Raw genomic sequence first — 25,028 nt, 5'->3', positions numbered from 1 at the left:
CAAGTCATGGTTCCAATGCCTGGACACATCTGGTGGAGCCTTGCAGTACTCACCAACTACATGTACCCAAATTGTCATGGTATGTGCCATGCTACACAATATGATCCTGCGAAAATAGCTGCAGCAGGAACAGCATGGGGCAGGGCCAAACAGCCCCCCACCATTGCCAAGGCCTGCACAGGCACAGCGTGACTCAGAGGAGGAACAATCTGGGCCTGCCCCAGTAGGCAGAAGGAGGCGTGCCCAGTATGCCTTGGCCTTGGCAAAGAGGCAACACATAGCACATACACTGGCTCAGTAGGAACCATGTAAATGATACCTCTCTCTGACTCGCACATAAAATAAAAGGCATGCCTAACTTGACACTACCTGTTTCCAAACATGTATAGGCAGTGTAGTATGTGCATCCAACATAGGCAGCCCTGCAGCACCACCTGAGACATGATTGCCATGTTTTAAGCAATATAAAGCAGTGCTAAGCAGCTTTCACCAATATCTAGTATATGTAAACCAAATTGCTCGTGCAATGTTGGGCAAGGTCAGGGCAAGTTGAGCAAAGTCAGTTAAACATGTTCATATCTGCTTTACTGTTCCTTAAGCAGTCTGGTCTGGCCAGCATGAAAATAAAAAGCAGTGACAGGCTTTGAACCCAGGATACTGTGCACTGTAGTCACAGTACTGAATCACTAATCCATGATAGCATTTCAGTGGCACAGACACAGCAGGACAATTGTACACTAATGCAAACACAAAGCAATGCTGTATCATGCCCCTAAAGAGGCAAATGGATAACCTTCCCCACACGCCTATGCAGACAGAGAACATCAGGCCAGGCGTTGTGACATGGGTTGTGTAGGCTATGAAGTCGCAAGCTAATATACGTGACATTGGATGCTAAGATTTGTAGTACAGTAGTATGCCTCAAGCCAGTTTGATAGGCAACAGTACAGACTGTAATGGTGTCCTGTACATAGCAGTGCAGGCACAGCAAATGTGTATAAGTGTCAGGTGAAACCCACATCCTATGTACTCCCACAGTAACAATCCGGTGTGCCCACGGGTAGAAATGTACAAAGAATAGCTGTCCCCCCGTATGTAGAAATGTTGATAAGTCTATGCAAAGTGTCTCATGGAAGCCCTGCAGGCACAGCATGATCCCTGTTGATTTACGACACAAAGGTGAGCCCTGCTGTAAAAATACACCTTGATTTACCATACACATATAGTATAAATGTGTATACTGTGCGTGCTCACACACTCTAACAAATGTAGTGGATTTCATTTAGCATCACACTGAAAGGTCATACTAGGCATGCTCACACACTTAAAGAAACGAAGCAAATGTCAGGCAGGAAGATACTGAAAGGTCATACTGGGCATGCTCACACAGGCTAAATATGGATGTGATAATAAGGGATCTATGGACAAATGTGTATAGTCATCTCTACTTCCAGAAACACATTCACAAAGTGGTCTGAAAATCCTGCTATGTGTTCACACAAACTGCCAAGGTCTGTGCATGTAGGTCAAAGGAGGTTGCCACTACTCAGCAGTCATCAGACCTGTCAGAGAGTACCACAACACACTTGCGATGAATCTGACTAGGCACGTTCAGCAGCTAGAAAGACCAATGATGTACCTTAACAAGAGGATGAGATCTCTGCCCAACAGACAGGTCCAAGTCATGGTTACACTCAGATCTGTTCTGAGTTACAGCTCAATGGCACTAAATGTACAGAGCCAACTGATATTGGAAACATCCTGGCAGATAGGATCAGTGTTAACTTTATCCCCCTCTCACCCATGAAAGAGCACATATCTATAATGGAAGACTGCAAAGTTGCTGTCATCACGGCTGCACAGGTAAAAAACACTCTCCGAAGCCAGTATCACAGCAGCCATGGGACTAGATAAATCCCCAGGCTGTGTAGTATCTACTTCCCTGAAGTAAACATTAACATGGAAGGTCTGTGGCTACTGAAGTTTCCAGAGGACTGCAAACTAGGAGCCATCATTGTAAACACTAAAGATGTGGACATCCTACAAAAGGGCCTCACTGAGACAGATGGCTGTTGTCCAAGCCATGGGCTGTAGCTCAATGCCAAAAGGTACATTATCATCACCTTTGTTAAAATCTCTGTAGCCAAGAACTACAACATAGGTGGTAGTATACCTCACACTGTAAGTGTGACAAGAGACCCTGGGTCACAGGTGGACAGTGGATACAACTGTGATAATCACATTCCCACAGTAGTCGGGAAACCCTATTATGTGGCACACCTCATCACAAAATGTGTCTCATGCAGAATAAAAGCGGACATTGTTCCCCTCTACTCAACACTCACTAGAACTATAAAAGAGTACAATGCCACTGTTGCTATGTACCTCACAAAACAACTACAACAACTGGAAAGCCAGAAGCAATACCTCACAAAGAGCATTAGTGGCCTGAAATACATGCCATACACAGACCATCGCAAAATGCTCCATCCGTACTCCCTTGCATATCGCCTACTCAGAGGTGTTCACTGCCTAACATACAAAGATATGTCAAACATAGAGCTGCTGGATATGATCCATGTAAAACACTCACAATCACTCTGACCTTTAGACCCAAAACCACGAGTGAAATACAAAAGGAAGGGGTGTAGCCATTTACCTTATGGATATCCACACCTTCAGGTTACTTGCACAGCATGAGGCCTTGGAGACCATGCAAGTGCAACTAACATTGGGCAAAGCTGCCCATCAGATTGTAGCCTGCTACAGATCACGTACCTTGTCTCAGGAACCTCACTCAGTAATCTGGAGAACAATGACAAATATAAAGGTCCTATCAAACACCATTATATGAGGAGATTACAACTACCCAAACATTGAGTGTGTGAATTACTCGTATACAACATCCTTTGCCCAATGTGTCCTACAGTTAAGAAACTCTAACACCCTGGAACAGCTGGTCAGCACGCCCACTACAGGTGACAACATACTGGACATGATCATCACCAACATGGGGTACCAGTGTTCCACAACAGAGATAAACCCTTCGCTGGGAATATCAGATCATGAAGTAATCACACTGGACATTCACATCCCGCCCCCACACCCAGTCAATGAAACCACTGTGAAGACATTTGCAAAAGCAAACTGCACACTTCCCAAGACCAAAGTGGAAAGTTCCGAAGACCTCTTGCTATAGGATAATGGTATGCAATCTGCAGAAACATGTACAAGTGCATCCTATGAGCTTCTGCAGGGATGCATGGAATGAGACATCACAAATAAAACCAAGATGCATGCCTCCAAAAATAGGACAAGAAGCAGGTGTTTGTTGTCCATAAATAAGCTAGACAACAGAAGGAGGAAACAAACACATGACAGATCCAACTTCACTAAAGGAAAGGCATCACTGATCATTATCAGGAAGAAACAATGATCGCTCATAAAATAATCCAAGGACGGTTTCTAAAGACAAATAGCCAAGGAATGTAAGAATAACAACCACAAAGCCTTCGGTCGCTATACCAGACATGTAGGTGTCAACTTCCAAATATGCAGCCAGCTACTAAAAAAAGGAATGAAATACACCAAACCAACTTTCATTGCCCACATCCAAGGGGACAAGTTCAGTGTAAACTCCCCCCATCACCCCCAAAAGGGCCTGTGTCCATCAAAGAAGGATGCAGAGATCCAGACGTCATGGACATGCAGGTAAGGACAGCCCTCACCAAAGCTAAGAACATAGCATCAATGTGACTGTATGTTGTCCCAGGCTGCGTCTTACACTAGGCCCATAAGGAACTACACACTCACCTACATTCAAAGTCCAGACTCAACCGTACCACAGGCTATGTACCCAAAGAATGGCATACACTAACAGTCATCCAGCTCCACAAAGGGTGTGCCAAAACAGAACCTGGAAACCATTGCCCAATATGTCTACTCAGCCAGGTCTACAGAGCTATTGAGCCAATTGTCATGGAACCCATACACTGAGACATTGGAGATCTCCAGACACTGGACTCTACACAACTTCGCCTTGTTAAAGGCAGAGCCTGGCTCCCAAACCTAGTTGAGTTATTTAAAACAGTTACCATGAACATAGATGGAGGTAAAAGTAGTCCACACAGCCCACCTGGACCTCACTAAGGGCTTACTACACCATTCCCCACTCTGTCATCATGGACAAGTGTACCAGCTTGAACATTAACAGCTATGTCACAGGATGGGTGGCCAAGTGGCTCAGAGATCAAACACACATGTTCATAGTTGCAGGTGCCATGTCCAACTCTAAGCCAGTCACAAATGGCATCACATAGGTCTTGGTCCTGGGACCCCACCTGTTCAGTAGATACTGCTCAGAGGTACAGGGAAGCATGGCAGGTGTATGACTGAACAGGTTTGCAGATGAATGGTAACTGTGGTCCATAATCGACTGTACAGCTGACACAGACATCCTCCAGAAGTGTCTTACAGAGACAGATACCTGGTGTCAAAACAATGCCCTCAAGCTGAAAGGCAAAGAATGCATAGTCATCCCCTTTGGGTAAAACAAAGTGCACACAAATTGCCACATAGGTGGTAATCCAGCATGTACGGAGAAAGTCATTATGGCCCTGGGGACACAGGTAGATAGTAAACTCACCTTTGATGATCACATGCCCAAAGTGTTTAGACATTCCTTCAATGTAGCCCATCTAATGTCACCTAATGTAACCCACTTCGTATAGTCTGATGATGTCACCATCCTACAAATATACCTGTGGAAAGAATAATTCCCAGTAATGTGTATAGCGCGTTGTGTTAATGCGTACTCCTGTAATATCATGAAGTAGTTAGGTAGGGGTTTGAAACCTGCACTGGACACCTGTGTGTGTTTGTGTATGGTCTCCTTCAGAAGGCAGAACGTTTTAGGAGAGTAGTAAGAGACCTCAAAAGTGGTAAACTAACCTTTGTCAAGTCTGATGATGTCACCATCCTACAAATATACCTGTGGAAAAAAGAAGTCCCAATAATGTGTATAGCGTGTCGTGTTAATGCATACTCCTGTAGTATCATGAAGTAGTTAGGTAGAGGTTTGAATCCTGCACTGGACAACTGTGTGTGGGTTGTCTCCTTGGGGAAGAGCAACATTTTAGGAGAGTAGTAAGAGATCTCAAGAGCGGTAAACTAACCTTTGTCAAGTCTGATGATGTCACCATCCTACAAATATACCTGTGGAAAAGAAAACTCCCAGTAATATGTATAGCGTGTCGTGTTAATGTGTACTCCACTAGTATCATGAAGTAGTTAGGTAGGAGTTTAAATTCTACACTGGACAACTGTGTGTGTGGTCTCCTTGGGAAGGAGCAACCTTTTAGGAGATTAGTGAAACACCTCAAAAGTGGTAAACTAACCTTTGTCAAGTCTGATGATGTCACCATCCTACAAATATACCTGTGGAAAAAAGAACTCCCAGTAATATGTATAGCACGTCATGTTAATGCGTACTCCACTAGTTAGGTAGGGGTTTGAATCCTGCACTGGACAACTATGTGTGTGTTTGTGTGTGGCCTCCATGAGAAGGAGCAACCTTTTAGGAGAGTAGTGAAACACCTCAAAAGTGGTAAACTAACCTTTGTCAAGTCTGTTGATGTCACCATCCTACAAATATACCTGTGGAAAAGAAAACTCCCAGTAATATGTATAGTGCATAGTGTTAATGCGTACTCCTCTAATGTCATGAAGTAGTTAAGTAGGGGTTTGAATCCTGTACTTGGTGAGTGTGTGACGCTGCTGGTCAATGTGTGGTGGGTTTTGCTTTTACTACTGTATGACATATCAGTATGCATTGCACATGTGAGCTAGCTGTGTGGCAAATACATATACGTGCATGTTACCTCAATGATTGCATGTGTGGGAACCCTGCTTTCTCCAAGAACACAACTGTCATCCTTGCCAGACTGTGCTGCTGCTTCCCAGACCTTAGGTCACATCTGTATGCTTGTGACAAGCCCAGCCACTGCAGTGATCCCTGGCCTAGGTCACCTGTGTCACACAAAGTCATTACGGTTCCTATTGGAATGTCTGTGTGAGGGTCTATGGCCGAGGTATATGTCAGACTTGTTCAAACGCAGCAAAGTCTGTCAGTGATGACTATTTATAACAGGTGTTGAACAACCTTTGTGGATATGCATTCAGACCCCTTATTGCTTATGTGATCCACCGAGGGATCTCAAAATACCTTTGGAAATGTGATTAACAAAGGACAGATGACGTAACACTTGGTTGCATGTACACATCGGTACCTGTTCATCATGTTGTTGGCTACTACTTATGTGGTACTGTGGGGATAATATGTTCCGTAAAGGTGGATAACTATGCTTAGTTTGGCTTATAGCTTTCCAGCATGGGTTTGACAACAAGCATCTGTCTGTATGATACCCTTGTGCAGGATGTGTGTGTCGTCTGGCGAATGCATTATAGGCCACAGTATGCATTACCAGATGTGGAAGGACATATCCCTACTGTGATTGCTTGTACCTAAGAGAGCTATATGCCAAACAGGAGTGGTGTCAGTAATGGGTGCAGGTGAATACCAGTGGTTACTGGCATAGTATAGTACCTGAAGGATCCAAATGTTGCTGTGCGTCCTACATCTGTGTGTCGGTTGTCAAGACATCATCTAACGATTGGTTATGGTCAGGCTGTGGAAGTGATGTATACTACCAGAATGCAAAACAATGACAGATAGTAACAGTATCACCCACAGCATAGTGTCAAACCATGTCATACACACATGTGTAGTCAGGTTCCGGAATGTGTGTAGTACAATGCATACTGGCCACCAATAGAAACTATGGAGTGTTACTGTGTAATACAGAGCATGTCACCCTGGCCATGTGTCCACTATGCACGTACATGCAGACAGTGCACCTCCACCATGTTCACAACTGTACACCTGCAAATCTGTGCTACACACATCCCACACATACTGTCCACTGTCTAACACATGCTGCCAATACTGCACACATCAGCCAAATGGCACGTGGCCAGACAATACACAATTGGAACCAAAACTGGTGTAAACAACACTACAATGACAATCATAGCTTTAATGCATCATGCCTGCTCAGCTATACCTTCAAGTATATCATTACACTCTACTGCTGACAACATGCTAACATTGCTATACTGCTATATAGACACCCTGTGCATCAGCACCATGGTAGCCTGTTCCTGCATTGATGTTTCAGATGACAGGAGGTGGCACAGGTTTCATCATATGCACAGGGTGTGTTGTTGGTTTACCAGAGGCCTACAGTGAGCCATCCACTTGACATGTATGGGTGTGTGTGTGTGTGTGTGTGTGTGTGTGTGTGTGTGTGTGTGTGTGTGTGTGTGTGTGTGTGTGTGGGGCAAGAATACTGGAATGGGCCAATGTTGTTGTAATGTGTGTGGGTATGTGTTAGCCCTAGGTGTCTGGAGTATGTGTGTGTGTCTGCATGCACACAGTTCCACCATGTGACTGCCATATACGGTATTTGTGGGACAGCCACAGACTGTACCTGCGAGGCTTTACAGATCACCGTCTCTGGCCATGGACACGGTACCTGTGCCTGGCAGGGGTGCTACTGACACTATCAGGTACTAAGCCAGACTGGGTACTATCCCCAGAGGTGGATGGATGTACACTGGAAACAGGTCCCTGCTGGGACTGTCCAGAGCCACGTGCAAGTGGTCTTCTAGGATGTTCAATGGACAGCCCACCCCCAACATTGCTGGGGCTACTGGCACTACAGGAGCAGCTGTGGCTTGAGGGACATCCGCGGCGACTGCCAGCTGCTGATGTTGCTGGCATATGTCCACGTCCACGTCTCAACTGTTCCGCACTGTCCTGACACATGGACATGACATTGTGGAGGATATCTAATGTCTCTCCCCAATGTCTATCAGTGACCTCGGTGTAATGACAGATGGCACCTGCTAGGTCACGGATACTGTCAATGATGGTGGTGTTATGTGCCATCTGTGCCCTTAGTCCCTGTCTGGTGTACCGTTCCATACGTGCCTGTGCCTCCATGACAGCCTGGAACATGCATGACATTGTCAGACCTGTGGCACATCTACCAGTGGCATGATGAGCAGCAGTGCTCCTACGAGAACCCCTGGACATCTGCCTATGTGGTACCCTTCCAGACATCTGGGCATGGCTGCTGTATTGGGATGTATGTGCCATGGATACCACACTGTCCTGGCCAATGCCAACTGTACGCTGTCCCTCAGCTATGGGCATTGGTGATGGATGTATTGGCAGTATGACTGTATGCATGGATGGTGTGGACAGCTGTGTACTGTTGATTGGTGGCCCAATGACAGACCCTGGCAAACACACCTGTGCCTCCACACACCTATCTTCATTATCACTATGTGGCTCAGTGACATCAGTTTCCCTGCTGCAGTGAACCAGCCCTAACACAGCACCTGTGGGAAGAAGACAGGAAACACACTTTACGACCTGTACATGATGTTGGCACACATGCACACATGAACAAATGAACACATGCACACATGCACACATGCACACATGAACACATGCACACATGAACACATGAGCACATGAACACATGCACACATGAACACATGCACACATGCACACAAATACACTCCTCACTACAGCAGATACCCACACACACTACCAGCAATCCAAAACATACTCAATAGTGGTTTAAGGTGTGTTACAGTATCACAAGGCAAACAGTCATATCACACATGTCAGCATGCAGAAAATTTGTTGCTCAAGACCATGCAGTGCGAGTGTAGACAGCCCTTGTTATTAACAGTATACATGGCTTTGATGCATGTGTGTTGTTGTTCAGTGATTGGCCTCAACCTGGAACGCAATGTGTACATAGACACAACATTGCTGTGCAAGTAGTAAAAGGTCTGCAATGTCCTGTGCACCATCACTCACAGGTATACATACCATGGCTGGATGTGTATCTGTGTGTCACATAGATATCCATTTCTAATTACAGTGTCTGTGTCTATAGCAGATAATTGTGGACACAGGTTTAGCACATGCATGCTATGTATACACACAGGATGAGTGGTGCATGTATACTTGATGGAATACCATTGCTCAACATGGCCATTGTACAGTGGTTATGGTGAGTGTAGGACATATTGTGGACATGCCAGTGCCAGCCATGACATGGCATGCTACAAAATCACTGCAACATTGAACATCACACATACCCAATGTGTGCCATGTGACCTATACACTCAATAGCATTACAAGACATATATGTGTCACTTTGTACAAATGGTGATTGCTATGCATATTGTGTATAGGTGCATATGTTTGCACACACAAAACATTGAGGTGCATAGCAAGGACTGCTATGTGTAATACTGTGGTCACTGTAACTGGATGGGGTGTAGTACCATGAGCCATCATCATGCATCATGTGGTCACTCAAGGCTACTAATGTGTGCCAGACTGCCACCTAGCATGCTGTACCTGAACTGCAGTACCGTGGTTACATTCACAATTACACAGCCACTTGTTACATGGGTTTGTAAGGTGCCCAATAGGGAGCATTGCCTAACATGAATGTGTTATGTGTTGAAGAGTGTCGCACAGCCCCATGATAGGCCTCTACCCCTCAGGTATGTGTGCTGTGTGGATGACCTGTGGGATACTGAAGTGTGACCTTACAGCGGGTGTCTGGATACGCCATGTGTAGCATGTTAAGGTGTACTGCATATGACAAAGTTGTGTATGTTGTGTACATGTGTATCAACTATGCCTATCCAATGTCCAGTACGGTGTTGCCACAATTGTGTGCTATGCTCTGTGTATTGCATGTGATTGAGGCAGCTACTGACATTACTGAGATGTGCATAGTCTCACAGCAAACATGCACAGCATGCATTATACGTAGGTGTGTTAAGTGTACATGGCCTACATCTCACCTATGACATGCACATTTCATTAGCAATATTACATTTATAACACACTCACCAGCATTGACCAGCTGCCTTGCTGTCACACCAGAGGGACCTACAAGAATATGAGACAGTTTGTCAATGGCCACAACTGTGGCATTGCTACTGTGAGTTTGCTAAACTACAGTAGCACAACAGTCGACAGTCACAGGCGTACAGATTATATTCCACATATCAGTATTGCACAACACTAGGCAGCACAAGTGCTAAACACACAGTACGCATCTCACATATGCATAATCTACCAATACAGGTAACAGTAGTCTACAGATAGGGCATGTTACCTGCATGCTCCATGTCAACATGCTGGGTGGCTCCAGCCTCCATGATGAGACATGTATGTTGCTGTTCCTGTTGTTGGCCAGGAGCCACCATGCTTATGAGCAGCTCCTCCACTCTGGTGAGGGGGGGATGAATGGCTACCCCACCACCTGTGGCAAGCTGTTGTCTATGGATATCAGACGCACGCCACCGGACATGTCTAATTAAATCACTGCAGTGATGGCGTACCTGCTCATATGTCCGGTTATGCATGCCTATGTCATTTAACCGATGAACAAGATCTTGCCACAGTGCAGTCCACTCATGTTGGTCCTGGCTGGTTCTAGAGAACAGCAGGGTGTAGTGCTGCACCAGGCTGCTGTGTATTTCCTGTTCCTCTGCAGCTGTATAACACGGGTTGCATTGGTGGGCCATGCCCCTGGAAGACAATTAAACAATATGTGTGAGCAAGTCATGTGGCACACTTAACATTCTAAAGTACAGATATCAATTAACTGCCATATATAGCAGCCAATTGGCTGTCAGAGGATGCACACATTCAATAACACATATTAGTGCTCAGGCCACAACTGGCTGACAGTGCCTGGCACGCTCTGTATATCAAACCATGTTCTGCACAGCAGCAAAGAGAAGCCAGTATGTAAGACTATACACCAGTACATGGCACACTGTATGTGACACAATGCACCACCTAGCCACAGGAGGTATATATCAAGCTAATGCATAAAGAAAGATGTCATCCATTGCAATGAATGTAAAGTACAGTTACAGTATTACCAGTATACCACCCTAGTCATTGATGTCAAACCCTTGCCTAACATATGTGCACAGTTGTTAATATAGGTGGCATACTGCTGTACTAGACTATACATGTTGCTAGATACACACGTATAACCTGTAACATACATATGACTGAGGGCATGGTACAGCCATAATTACACACACATCAGACATACATACAACACACATATGTATGCCAACCCAGATGAGCTTTACCTGTGTACCATACAGTACTGTGTGTCACTACTTACAAAACCCTATGCCTGAAGTATGTAATCTGTGAGGACTACAGGGAACACACAAAACAGTGTTTCCAAGCAATGTGAACATACACCATACTGTACTGTTTAGGCCTACAGCTTCAGGTAGTACTACAGTTCATATGGGAGTTGGATTCACCAGCAGTACCACTCACTAAGCATACATGTATTGCTTTAGCCTACAATGGGACACCACAGTCGACAACAAGGGACTACGTCACACCATATGCCATACTACTTTTTCTGCCTAGCAATAATATACACATCTTTTGCTGGGATCACAGCTAGGACACAAACTACCATGACAGAAACAATTTCAAACTAAGCTATCACACCTTTACAGACCTTGCACACATTCACCAACACATTCACCATCACACTCAGTCAACCTCACATAGCAATTATCGCATTAAGTACTTGTGTGTGTGCATCGTGTCATAGGTAGGTAATACACTATTGGCCCTAGGGCCTAAAGCAGCCTAGCCATACGCTACCCTGGCCTTTGACACACATGTAATTTAATTTCACTTGCCCCTGTCAACCAGAGCCACAGAGGTGATTCCCGGGGTGTATTTCCTATCTCCCAACCAATCATCAGGAGTATTTATGACAACTGCTAATGATGAGCTTTGTTTGCTATTGATAGGTGGTTTGTTCCAGAGTATGGCATGTCTCTGAGATGGGAATCTATCCCTCCAGCATGTGCTGTTTAGTGAGCTGACAAGGTTTAGGGCCCTAGAGCGTGTATCTCAGAGGGATTTTAATATGTTTACGTGGAGGATGTCAAACAGCTATGGGTGTGACATAGCTCTGTATGTTAGGCAGAGGTCACCTCTGGGTAGGCGGTATGCAACACAGTCTAGCTGTGGTTTTATGAGTCGGTCTGCATAGGGCATCTGTTTGAGGCTGGTATTACTCTTTGTGAGGTATGTCTGTGGCCTTTCCAGTTGCTGTAGTTGTCATGTGAGGTACATACCACATGGGGCATTGTACTCTATAATGGGTTTTCAGTGTGATGAGTAGAGGGGAACACTGACCTATATTTCCCTAGATGACACACCATTTGTGATGACGTGTACCACATAGACAGATTACATGACTAGTGTGGCACTGTGATTATCAAAGGGGAGGCTACTGTCCACCTGTGTCCCATGTTCCCTTATCACACCTTCGGTGTTAGGTAGACTACCACCTATGTGGTAGTTAATGGGTACAGTGTTTTGGCAAGAAGGGATGGCACTGCAGTGTCAACACTGAGCTTCAGTCCATGCCTTGGTCACTAGGCACCTGTCGCAGTAAGTATGACCCCATGTCTCTCTCTCTCTCTCTCTCTCTATATATATATATATATATATATATATATATATATATATATATATATATATATATATATATATATATATATATAGATATATATATATATATATATATATATATATATATATATATATCTATATATATATATCTATATATATATATCTATATATATATATATATATATATATATATATATATATATATATATATATATATATATATATATATATATATACACACACATACATACACACATACATATAAACATCCATTGCTGCACATACAGATGCACATATAGGCACTTATACAGTCCACTTTTCATGGTGGGAATATCAATTATGTGACAGTTGTGAGATATACAGTTATGTAATAATATCGCACAGTGTTGTGCAGAATGCATTGAAGGTGTCCTCAGCCCATATAGCTTTAGCAGGCCTCACTGTCTGCAACACTGCAAAACTGACAAATCATACCCACAGCGTTTAACCACCACATGTCATATACCAGCACTGCATGCTGTTTTCACAACCTTCAACAACATATATATATTGGTTAACAACCTTCAACAACATATATATATATATATATATATATATATATATATATATATATATATATATATATATATATATACACCCTTCACAAACAGTTGCAATATGTCCCTTGCCCTATGCACATGTACAGATACATATAGATGCGTACTGCTGCCACATATGGATGATTCAAAGTATATAGAGTACTCTTCAAAAACATCTACTACATGCCAGCAAATACATATGTGTTACATACCTTTCCTTTGTATTTCTCTGTTCCGTCTGTTTTTAAAGGAAATATTTTTTTTTTTTTGGGGGGGGGGTTCTCTCTCTGTTGATGTTGCTCTTTCTTTTTCTGAGTCTGTCTGTTTCTGTCTCTTTGTCTTTGTCTGTGTCTCTGTCTCTCTCTCGCTCTCTCTCTCTCTGTTGCTGCAATGATATTATTGCATGTGTGGACAGCAAGTAAAGCCTGCTTTTCTAGGTATCTGCACATGTGCATGTGATGGCCTCTGCACCAACTGGTGCCCACCATTTAGTAATTGCATGCAGCCTGCTGAGTGGTAATTGCAGTACTCACTGTCATAGCAGCCCACTGCTATAAAATGCTAATTTAGGTAGGCGTAGCCCTTTCAGCTTTCCAAAGTGGGGCCCATGCTTGTTTGCTGTGGACACCGTTGTGTCAGTCAGAAGGTTGGTATACTTCTTATATCTGAAGCTAGGGTTGTAGCCAGTGATTTGCATGTTGTACTCAAACCTGAATGTCACTGCTTCTAGTACACACTTGTCAGTGTAGAATTTTACTCACCCCTCCAAATGCTAACAAAAGATACATGAGAGTATGTATTTCTTATCTAATTAGACAATTAACTGCCATGAAAAAGTAGTTATTGCAATGTATTCTTCTGGCACATGAAGTGTTTGTGAACTACTATACTGTAAATATTAATTTACTCACTTCTGAACAGTTTGTGGTTTTTTGTGTTGACATTAGCACAGGCTGCTCAAGACAACTCGACAAATTTCAGTACTGAGTATGCCTACCTACATCCTTGGTAGAGCCTGAATACACAGGTATATTGTTCTTTTGGGTAGGGGTGCAGAAGTACAGAGAGCATTATTTATTATTGTGTGATGTTTATCTTGCTGAACATACAGGGTTGCTGTGTACCTGTTAGTCTATCAAGGCAAGTAGTCTGTCTGCGTAGCTCACACCTGTGGACATATCCAGATGGTAGCCAGAGGTTAGCCTATTATTCTTTGTCTGTGCACCACACCAGTCTTTTCAGCACTGGAACAATGGCATTGTCACAGTTGGTTGCTACCAGTACATGGCTACATCCTTTGATATTTCTGTGTTGTACTCCTACATAAGGGTAAGCTTGTGGGACTCCTTCCAAAGCTATGTATGTAACAGCAGAAAAGCTGATATGCCTGTGTGTTTCTGCCTCTTCCAGGCCTCTGATACACTCAGGTATATGTTTGAACAGCCTCAGGGAAAGGTACATATAAGTGAGGTACCCCTGTAATATATTACAGACATTAGGTTGAGACTGTAAGAGAATCAGAGCATATGTATTAATACACCTTTTCTGACGTGCAAGCAGTGTCTACTCTTATTTATTGACATTATTCATTAAGTGTAATTCCCCACTTTTTTGCCTAATGTCAGTACTTTACAGAGGGATTCAAAGGGACACAGCTAACATTTGTTTACAAATCAGGGACATCCCTGACAAGCAGTCACAGTTGGGACATATGGCCTCTGCCCTATTCAAATATGCCAGTGTTTATCCTGCTCTGATACTGTGTGGGGTTTGTAAAGTGCTACTGTAACATTATTTCCTGCTAGAATGGCTGGTTTTCTTTTCACAGTCATGTCATGCAATTCCACAACAACTGCTGGTAAAGATCCACAGAACAAGATTTGTGTTATGGCATTCCTATTTTCCCTTTACATTCACTCATTGTAATGCATGATATATTTATTACAGCACCAACTTGTTGTATGTCTACTGTGGCTTAGTGGTACTTTATGCAGTGTAGTGTGTCCGGGGTTCTAGACTGACAGAGGTGTTTTATTTTGCTGCTCAGCAGAATAAGAGCCCTGCCATGCAGAGTGACTAAGGCACTTTTATGCAGTTGTAAGTGGGTTTGCGTGAGTTTGCGTGACGCTTAGCAATACTTAGCTAAGCGCACACAAGCACACACTCACGCAAACCCGCTAACTACTGCTTAAAAGTGCTTACTCCCGCTAACCCCCGTGCTCATTTCTTTAAAAGAAAAGAAAATGGGGAGATAGGAAAGTGGTGAAAAATGGGCACAAAGAGGGAAAGACAGTAGGGAAAACAGCTCGGGATGTGCAGGACGGGTGTAGGGAAGGTCCATTTCTGCCCATTTCTTTAACATTTGGATGGAATTTTGAAACCTTCCACCCCTGAGAGAGGGGTGAGGACAACAAAGTATGTTGTACTGCCAATTAAATTTCAGTTTATGTGTCCAGCAGACATGTGTGCAAAATGGGCAGCTATGTATGGGGCGTAATTTTTTTGTGGGTGCAGATTGCCCATTTTTTTTCAGGTGAGAGTGGTATGTGGGGTAGGGGAAGTAGGTATATTTGGTGAGGTAGGTTGGGGAGGTAAACAAATAAGACAAACAAGATGTATACAGGGGCGGAATATGACACATGGGGTGGGTGAACACCATTGACGGGGAAGGGTGTTTGGAAATCGCAAGCCCATGAGCCCACAGATGGCGAAAGTGGAACTGACATCCCCACCCATGGGCAGTCACCACTGCACCTTCACAGCCCGGAGAGTGGCTATGCTGGGGGCTGCGTAGGAGGGGCAGGTTCACCCGTGAGTCGTGCCACTCTTGCCTCGAGCTGGCGTAGAGGATCAGCGACTGAACGCTTGATCTCTCTATGCACCACAGCCCAGACCATTCAGAGGGTGATAGGTGGCCCTCCTCTGGCCACACTTTCAAGGGGGGATGAGCCCCATCCCCTGCAGCGCTTCCACCCAAAGGTGGCACAGGGCCACCAAAGGAGGAGGTCCCGGGCTGGGCACCGGACATGCTGGTGCCAGGTGCCATCGCCAGCTGAGGTGGGAGAGGAGGGTCCGCTGGGACCGGCCTTCATATATGTTCTATGTTTAACAAGATTTAATGACAATATTGGTTAGTAACAGACAACAGCATTCCAAATTAGTTGTAACAGCATGCAGTAGTATTCCCATTAACCCAACACACAAGAATTCCAACAGTTGAAAAGCAAGCATAACACATGCATATTTAGAACAACAGTGGACATTCCAACAGCATGCAGGGTTGATTGGTGGCAACAGGCCACCAAGATTGTGGTATGTGAACAGGGCACATGCATCAAAGTACATGCAGATATTTATAAACCAATAGGACATATGTCCCAACAAAGTTTTTCAGATTACACATACCCATTTAGGTGTGGAATGGCATTATTTATGACCATAAAGTAGGGTGTAAAAAGATCACTCCATTAACAACTTATATATACTTATAACTTTACTCTACATTCCTACTGACTGCGGGTTTATATCCCCTACATGTATTATTACACTACGCAGTGTCCATTAAATTGTGAAATGGGTTTTGATAGTTGTTTGTATACCTGACCTGTATCTGACATACAAACTGTTCAAGATGCAGATGTTACTGCTACGTATTTATATATTTCATTTATATTCATATATCTACATATCTGGCTGTCTTCAGGTGACATTATCAGCTACAATTAAACAGACCCCTACATTTCTAGCAGCACACTGACATTTGTGGGGAACACAATCACAAGCTACTCATGTGCCAGATTAACCTGTACATGCTAGCCATGAACCAACAGTTGAGGACTGTATATATGCTTAAGAGCTACTGGCATTCCCTTCATCCACTTTATATGGACCTACACAAGTGTGGATTGACAGCACTTAATACAACTGTACTATTTCCATAATGCAAGGTTTCAACAACATATCAAAGAAAGTGACACTGACACAGTCCAGGAATTATACCTTTATTAATTACATTACACACTTTTGTAGTGGCTCTCTCATTCATTTCATATTTTGGTACATGCAGAATACTTTTATTCCAGACTTATTATACCTTTATTAATGGGTTACAACACTTTTTCACATTCTCTCACTTATTTTATATTACAATACATGCAGAGACTTTATTCAAGACTTATTATACCTTTATTAATGGGTTACAACACTCTTTTTCAGGCTCTCTCACTTATTTTATATAATAATACATGCAGAATAATTACTAACCTGCCTGGTAGCACAGCCTTAGCAGCCTATCTGCATAGGCTTGCCAATTCGCAGCATGGACACCGGCAGCTGTAAAGTAAATAAAGGGATATTGAGACATATCTATCTATTATATAGATTACAATAGCATTTCTTACATACTTCATTCCATGGCTACCTACTCAGTAGTGGGGCATCTTGCATGTCACGGGCCTCCTGTATCCATCAGTTCAGTTGGTCCTGCTTCCATCTCTTCAGGTCTGTATGGTGTTGACAGACCTCCTCACCAGTCCGAGGGATGCCTGTGGCACTGGTGAGATCATGAGCTAATCGGTTCCAAGCTTCCACTTTGTACTCTGTCCCTTGAAACTGGCCCTGTAGGAGTCTTGACTCATGATGGTGGACAAGGAGCCAAACCATGTATTTTGACTCCTCGATGCCCCACTGTTGCGCTCGAAAGCGAGTACCCTCTCCAGCATCGGCCATTCTGACTGCAGATGGGAGTGACAACCAGTTATGGCGAGTATTCCCACCTATGGAGCTTAAATATGCCTCATTTCCCGCACTTATTTGTGATTGGCCATTTTTGAAACTTCTCAGCTAACAGCAAACCTGCTTAGCAATGGTTAAACTTCCATTTATAAGTATATGTCTGTTAACAGTGCATGTTTATGCTAAGCTGTCATGGCTTAGTGGTTTAGTACTTTGATTATGGTGCACAGTGTCCCGGGTTCGAGCCTTGTCATTGTTTTTTATTTTACTACTGTCCAGACAGGCTAGGGGGTGTGGCTGTGTTTAGGCTACTTTGCTCAACTTTGCTCTACGTTGCTCCACGTTGCCCGACGGTGCGCTGGTTAGCGTGGTGCGCAGCTCCGCGCAAACCAATTGCGCTAGGTAAAGCACTGCTTAGCTATGGGCAATTATATTGCACTAGGTAAAGCGCTGCTTAGCTATGGGCAACTATACTGCGCTGGGTACAACGCTGCTTAGCTATGGGCAACTAAATTGCACTAGGTAAAGCGCTGCTTAGCTATGGGCAATTATATGTCAATATCCTTAATGCTGCTCACCTTCTTATATTTATATATATACATTTTGTTCACTAATACATAGGCCATTTCAATGCTTTTTATTAAAATGTCATTCATATATGTCAGGAATTATTTTATATACTAATTTAAAACATAAAATAGAAAGGGGAGTGGTGGGACTAGAACCTGGAATGCCTCCTCTTTGTACGAAGGCTCTACCACTACGCTATTGCTATTTGGCTTAATTTGCATAAATATTTCTTATTATGCTCTTCGATGTTGAAATTGCTAACTGTAGCTAAGCGATGGGCACACCCACGCAAACACGTGCAAATACGGGCAGCTATATCGGGAATTATAAAAAAAAAATAAATAAATACAATTACAAAGGGGTTTAGTATTTGGGGATGTGTAGTGTTTGCTATGTGTACATTTCAGCGGACTCGCTCATTGCACTTGTCATTTTCACATTTATATAGTTGCAGGGGCGTGGATATTTGGACTGCTCGGCAGTCTGACACGCCCCCTGTAGTCTTACATGCTCCATGTTAGCCTTCCAGTTGAGTCAGCATGCCCTCATGAATATGCATGGTGCGCTGACGTCTTCCTCTTAGACTGCTGTTTCCGTGTAGGACTTATTTAGTCTTACACGGAGGATTACTGAACCCCCCCCCCCCTTATTTTAAGCTTATAAGTTTTTTATTGGTTAGTTATTTCTATTTAATGTGGTTAGAACTGCTGAATGTTTGTCTGATGAAGGGATTGTTTCCCAAAAGCGCTAACCTGTTATGTGGAATAAAGGTTTTGTTTCTCAGCCTGGTGGTCCACATTGCTGTTACTTGGATTAACTTAGAAAAATAGTCTAAAATTAAATTACCTGGTTTAGGCCACAAAGATTGTATCTTACAGTTCTGATTGCAGCAAGAGCCAAAATGTCTATGAAAACCAGGACTAGAAATCCTGCTGTATTGTCCTTAGGGGTGAATTAATTGCTACCCTGGAAGGGTGGAAGTTTTTAAAATGGTTTTATAGCTTCCAGATGCTATAACACATCTTAGGAAAGCTCTATGTGTCTGTATTATGACACATATTTGCTAGATTCTGGTTCAGTTTCTAGTAAAGGGGATAATGTGGGAACCAGAGTCAGATGACCAGATGTATGTGATGTCATTCTGTAATCCAGCACTGAAATGATGTTTTAATAGTAGATGAGACAGAAGTTTCAGGGCGGTCTGTTTGTGAAACCTGACAAAGAAGAACCACTCATCGCCTTCATCTTGCCTTGCTCTAGTAAGTGAACTAGGGGAAAGTAATTCTTTAGATTAGTCAGGAAAATATAGTGAGATTAGTTAAGTATTGTTTTTCTGTATCTGTTTGAATCGATTCATATGTGTTAGTTTTAATATTTCCTGTAATTGAAACTTTGTTTATTATAAATAGATATTTGGTATTTTCATGTTCTTTTATTGTTTATTATTAAATATATTTAAGCTTTTCAATGTGGCTGGTCTTTTAGATAATATTTTAACCTTTAAAAGTACGTAATATTTATTTGGTGACACTGTGGCCACTCCTGAAAGCCTTTCTGCACTGGTTAAACACTACCATTTGTATTAGTATTAATTTTGCTTACTATAATTAGGAAATCTGTGACAGCCTTTCCCAGGTGTGTGTGTGTGTGTGTGTGTGTGTGTGTGTGTGTGTGTGTGTGTGTGTGTGTGTGTGTGTGTGTGTGTGTGTGTGTGAGTGTGTCAGCTACTTGGAACAGGGACACAGACCACTGGTTTCTCAGAGAGGGTGGTGGAGGACGTGGCTTAGAACACTGAGCTGAGGACTCATCTCTAGAGCTGTGTCAGTGGGCAGTCTTATTTGGACCCTAGAGAGAGAGAGAGAGAGAGAGAAACCCAGCTTCAAGACTGTGTTCCCTGTGTGCTCTTAAGAGAAATTGTGCTTGGTGCAGAGAGCTGCACCTGAAAATATGTGTGTATCTATTTCTTGTTCCAAGTGAACATTCCTCACTGCTGTCAGTGGTGAGGATCAAGGCTCCTTGATTACTGACCCAGAGAAGGGACCTCACAATTAACATAATTGAATTAATGATGAGTTCTCTCCTTACATACCTAACCAGTATGTTCATGCTAACAACAAGTTCGGCACAAAAATAGATGGAGATGATTTGCTCCTTATTAAAATATCATTAAAAGGTCAGACAATAGCCAATTACACCATTTGTGCTATCTGATCCAATATGGATCACAGTCAAAAGTCATATTATGATCTAGTACCAGCTTGTTCCTTGCCAGCGTATGCATATTACCCCCCCCACACACACACACACACAGACACATACGCGCAAACACACACACACACACACACACACACACACACACACACACTTATTTATCTACTTCTTTAAAAGCTCTGGAACCTTTTTTTCACTTTGGATTTTAAAAATAATTTCATTCTTTCAAGAGACTTTAACCTAGACTGGCTTGGCTCACTGCACAAAACTCTTAAGCAACAAATATGCCTTTATAATCTCAGTGATCTTACTACTGAAACCACCAAACACAACCGGCCCCTGTCCAAAAGCACTCTTCTTCTGCTTACTAACTTCCCACTTAGAAACTGTTCCACACTGGTTCTTTCTAATACACTCACTGACTGCACCTCTTTTATCTCATACTGGGCATTCAAGAAACCTAAACCTTTCTGAAATGTGTGCAATTCTTTTCTCATAAAGAAAACTTACCTATATTGGCAGAGCTGTAACTAGGGTGGGGCAAAGGCAGCATCTACCCTGAGTGCAAATTGGTGTAGGTTGAGATTGGCAGTCATAGAAGATGCACATGTGCAATACCAGCATTTATATATGGAGCCACAGGTGATATTGCAGCTCCTTTAATGAATGCCCATACTGACATTGTAAAGTTCAGTGCTCAGTAACTGCAACACGTGTGTTACAGTTGTAGCAAAGAGCCTGCAACAAGTACCCAGCTGCAGTGCAGAAAAAAAGATCTCTCTTTTTTTTGGTCCTCAACACTGGCTTATGGATTGGCAGTCAAGTGAACTGCCCAGGGTGCTAGATGGCCTAGCTATGGCTATGTATGATCACTGGAGTTAACTATTCCAATTTTGGCTACTAACAATTCAGAGCTGACATTATCCAGTCTATAGATAAAGTTTTCATGACACCAACTACTAATTCAGGGCTCACTTTATCCAATCTATAGATGAAGCATTCATGACACCCACTACCATTTCAGAGCTCACTTTATCCAATCTATAGATGAAGTATTCATGACATACACTGCCAGTTCAGGGCACACTTTATCTAATCTATAGATGAAGTATTCATGACACCCACTACCAGTTCAGGGCTCAGTTTATCCAATCTATACATGAAGTACTCATGACACCAATTATACCTGGTCCATAAAAGAACTTACAAATAAGATTAAACTTGGGGATGAAAAATGGATCATTTGATAATCTTCAGAAGACCATCAGTGCCACTCCTACTGTTTTAACCTGAGAAGACAAACTAGTCTTGACATTAAAGAAGCTAAATATAATTACTGCAGAACTGGGCAACAGGTCTTGAGTAAGCTCAAAGCCCAGGGGTCTAAGGTTAAAAAAATTCATGGTGCAGGGAGAAAAAAAATGAGTGTGCCCATCTTTGGGGGAGGGGATCCTGCTTGTCTTGCAGTGCTACTCTGCTGACACTGTCTCTGCTGGAACGTAAGGACACATGGCGCCAGTGGAAAGAGGATGTAGACATTGCTGCCCAAGCCAGTAATACTAGACCTTGATGATTGATGTAGGGGATCATGCATGCATGGATGAAGGGCAGAGACCATTCTTGCAGTGAAGCAAGTGGTCACATAACCACCAGAGGAAGGGTTTAACCATTCACTGTAAAAATGCCATAATAGTCACAATGCAGGTGAAGGCACAAGCAACTTTGTTGTATGCCTGTATGATTGAAAATAGGGACATGCCTCCAAAAAATAGGAACATCATGTGCAGGAGTAAATCATGCCTGAAAATAGGAATGCTCTTCCAAAACAGGGACAGTTGACAGTTCTGGCTCCTGCTTTATGCCAGTTTTTCCTATCAGATAAAAAAATCAACTACTTTTTCTTCCCTGAAATGTTTTGTGATAGAATCTTACTTTAAATTGATGAAATACTATTGTTTGGATAAAGCATCCCTAACACCAACTCATATATCTCCTCAGCCAGCGTCATGCTTTACAGGTGACCCAGTTTCAATTATCAGCTTGGGCATATGAGGCACTGGTGTGAAAAGAATGGCATGCTTATCCTGCGGGTGGAAGGTGTTTACTCATACACACCACTCATTAGGTTTCTAGCAGGGGATATGAGGGAGATATTCCAAAGGAGGCAGGAGTAATGTCTGAGTTTCCACACAGTCAGGATGATACACCAGTGCAACACATTGGATGTCCATCCTTGGATTTCATGAGGGATGCATGCGGAAGACTTGGATAGGGGACCTAAAAACTAATTAAAAAAAAAACATTTTTAAAAAGTTCCTGTGATCTCACTTCCATGGCACAGAAGTATAAAGCCATACTTTTGACCTAGATGGCCTGTATTCATTTAGTAAATATGAGAGCTGGAGGGAGTGGGATGGGAAGATAGGGGTGAGTGACATACAGCTTGCCTATCCTAGGGGAGGAAAGCAGATAAACTCATGATTTGAGCGATACCCAGTGGATGCTCTGAGTGGTGCAGCTCATGGAATGCAAGCTAGAGGGACATCCTGCCATGGCATAGCTGCATAGATCAAGGGACAGTCATGGAGGAAGCTTGCACACTCCTCCTCCAAAGACTAGTAGCACTAGTACCCCTCTGAAGTAACTGAGGGGATGTTAGAAGCTCCTAGGGTAGACCTTCATGTCCGCATACATGACAGGCAGTGATTGGTTTTCACCTCACAGCTGAACTAACTGTTTAGTGATGATTTTCACCCCCATGAGGAATACATGGGCTAGATAGGTCATTGGAGCTGATGCTTGACAGCTAGAGGGGTTAACAAAAAGAATTCCTAGTAGTGGTATGATGTTGCACCGTGATCCTCAGTCTCCTCACCGATCCTGAACATAGATCAAGATTAGTAAGTTGGTTATGGCAGACTCAGTGAACAAGCACAGAAATTGACACAAGCCAAAGGTTAGCTGTGGGAGCCAAAAAGGCTAAAACAGTCCTAACCTGTGGCATCTATCATAGTCCTTCTAAAGCCATTCAGAATGTAAATCTACTGTACATATAATTCATATTATTCATGTTGTAAATATTGTAATTATTTTATTGGGGTTAATTGTATTACTGTTACTTTACTTATTTTTGAATGATGCTATCATCAAATTTTAGAGTGTTTTGCCTTCTGTGACCAAGGTCATGAAAGAAAAGAGTTTTCTGACCAGTCCAACTACCAGTTAACAAATGTTAAATAAATAAACTCCACTAGCCCAAACTGACATAAATATCTTGAAATCAGTCTTGTATATTTGATGGGGCTATGGAATGTAGAAAACACTGGGTTTCCTGGCTAAGGAATCACTGCTATACTATGATGGGTCTGTGTTTGAGAAACATCCTCTGTTGAATACAGACCTTTGTAATTGTTTTCATGAACTTAGCCAAAACCTTCACTGAGGTAAATTTATTAAATCCATCTGTATATGACATCTTATACCTATTAAGCCCTTCTGTTTCACCATTCATATATAGGTGATTTTATTAACAGAAGGTGTCAAATTGTGCCTTTGAAAGCACAGGAAAAGGAAGACAGATAATTTCTCAAAGATGGCTGATATATATATATATATATATATATATATATATATATATATATATATATATATATATGTGTGTGTGTGTGTGTGTGTGTGTGTGTGTGTGAGTGTGTGTGTGTGTGTGTGTGTGTGTGTGTGTGTGTGTGTGTGTGTGTGTGTTTGTGTGGGTGAGTGTGTATATATCTATATATATATATATATATATATATATATATATATATATCAAAAGATGGCTGATATATATATATGTGTATATATATATATATATATATATATATATATATATATATATATATATATATCACACTTTGTGCTAGTTATCATTTCAATGAACAGGATAACTGAAAAAAAAATCAATAACACAAAAATCGAACACAGAAGTGGAGAATGTCAAATTTGATACAATTCAAAAATTCTCCACACTTCTGCAACTGCTAATACTGTGCAACACACAATAAACAACTTTTTGCAGTGGGGTGCAAGCCCCCCTGTACACCCACACCCCCGGCTACTTATATATGCAAACTCCGAGATCACACTACATGGAAGGGAAAGGGTACATTTCCCAATCCCCACTATAGTGCAATCTGCATTAAAATGTTGAAATTCACAACAGCGAATGCTGTAATGCATTCGCTGTTGTGCATGCTTATTTTTTTACTTATATTATTAATACTAGCGAATTGGGCATTTGGACTAACGTAAATCGAAACAAAGTCTTGATC

Source organism: Protopterus annectens, chromosome 1.part0 (genome assembly GCF_019279795.1).
Source record: "Protopterus annectens isolate FY-2018-M chromosome 1.part0, PAN1.0, whole genome shotgun sequence".
Lineage (NCBI taxonomy): Eukaryota > Metazoa > Chordata > Ceratodontiformes > Protopteridae > Protopterus > Protopterus annectens.
The sequence above is the reverse complement of the archived record's forward strand: the minus strand, read 5'-3'. Positions refer to the sequence as shown.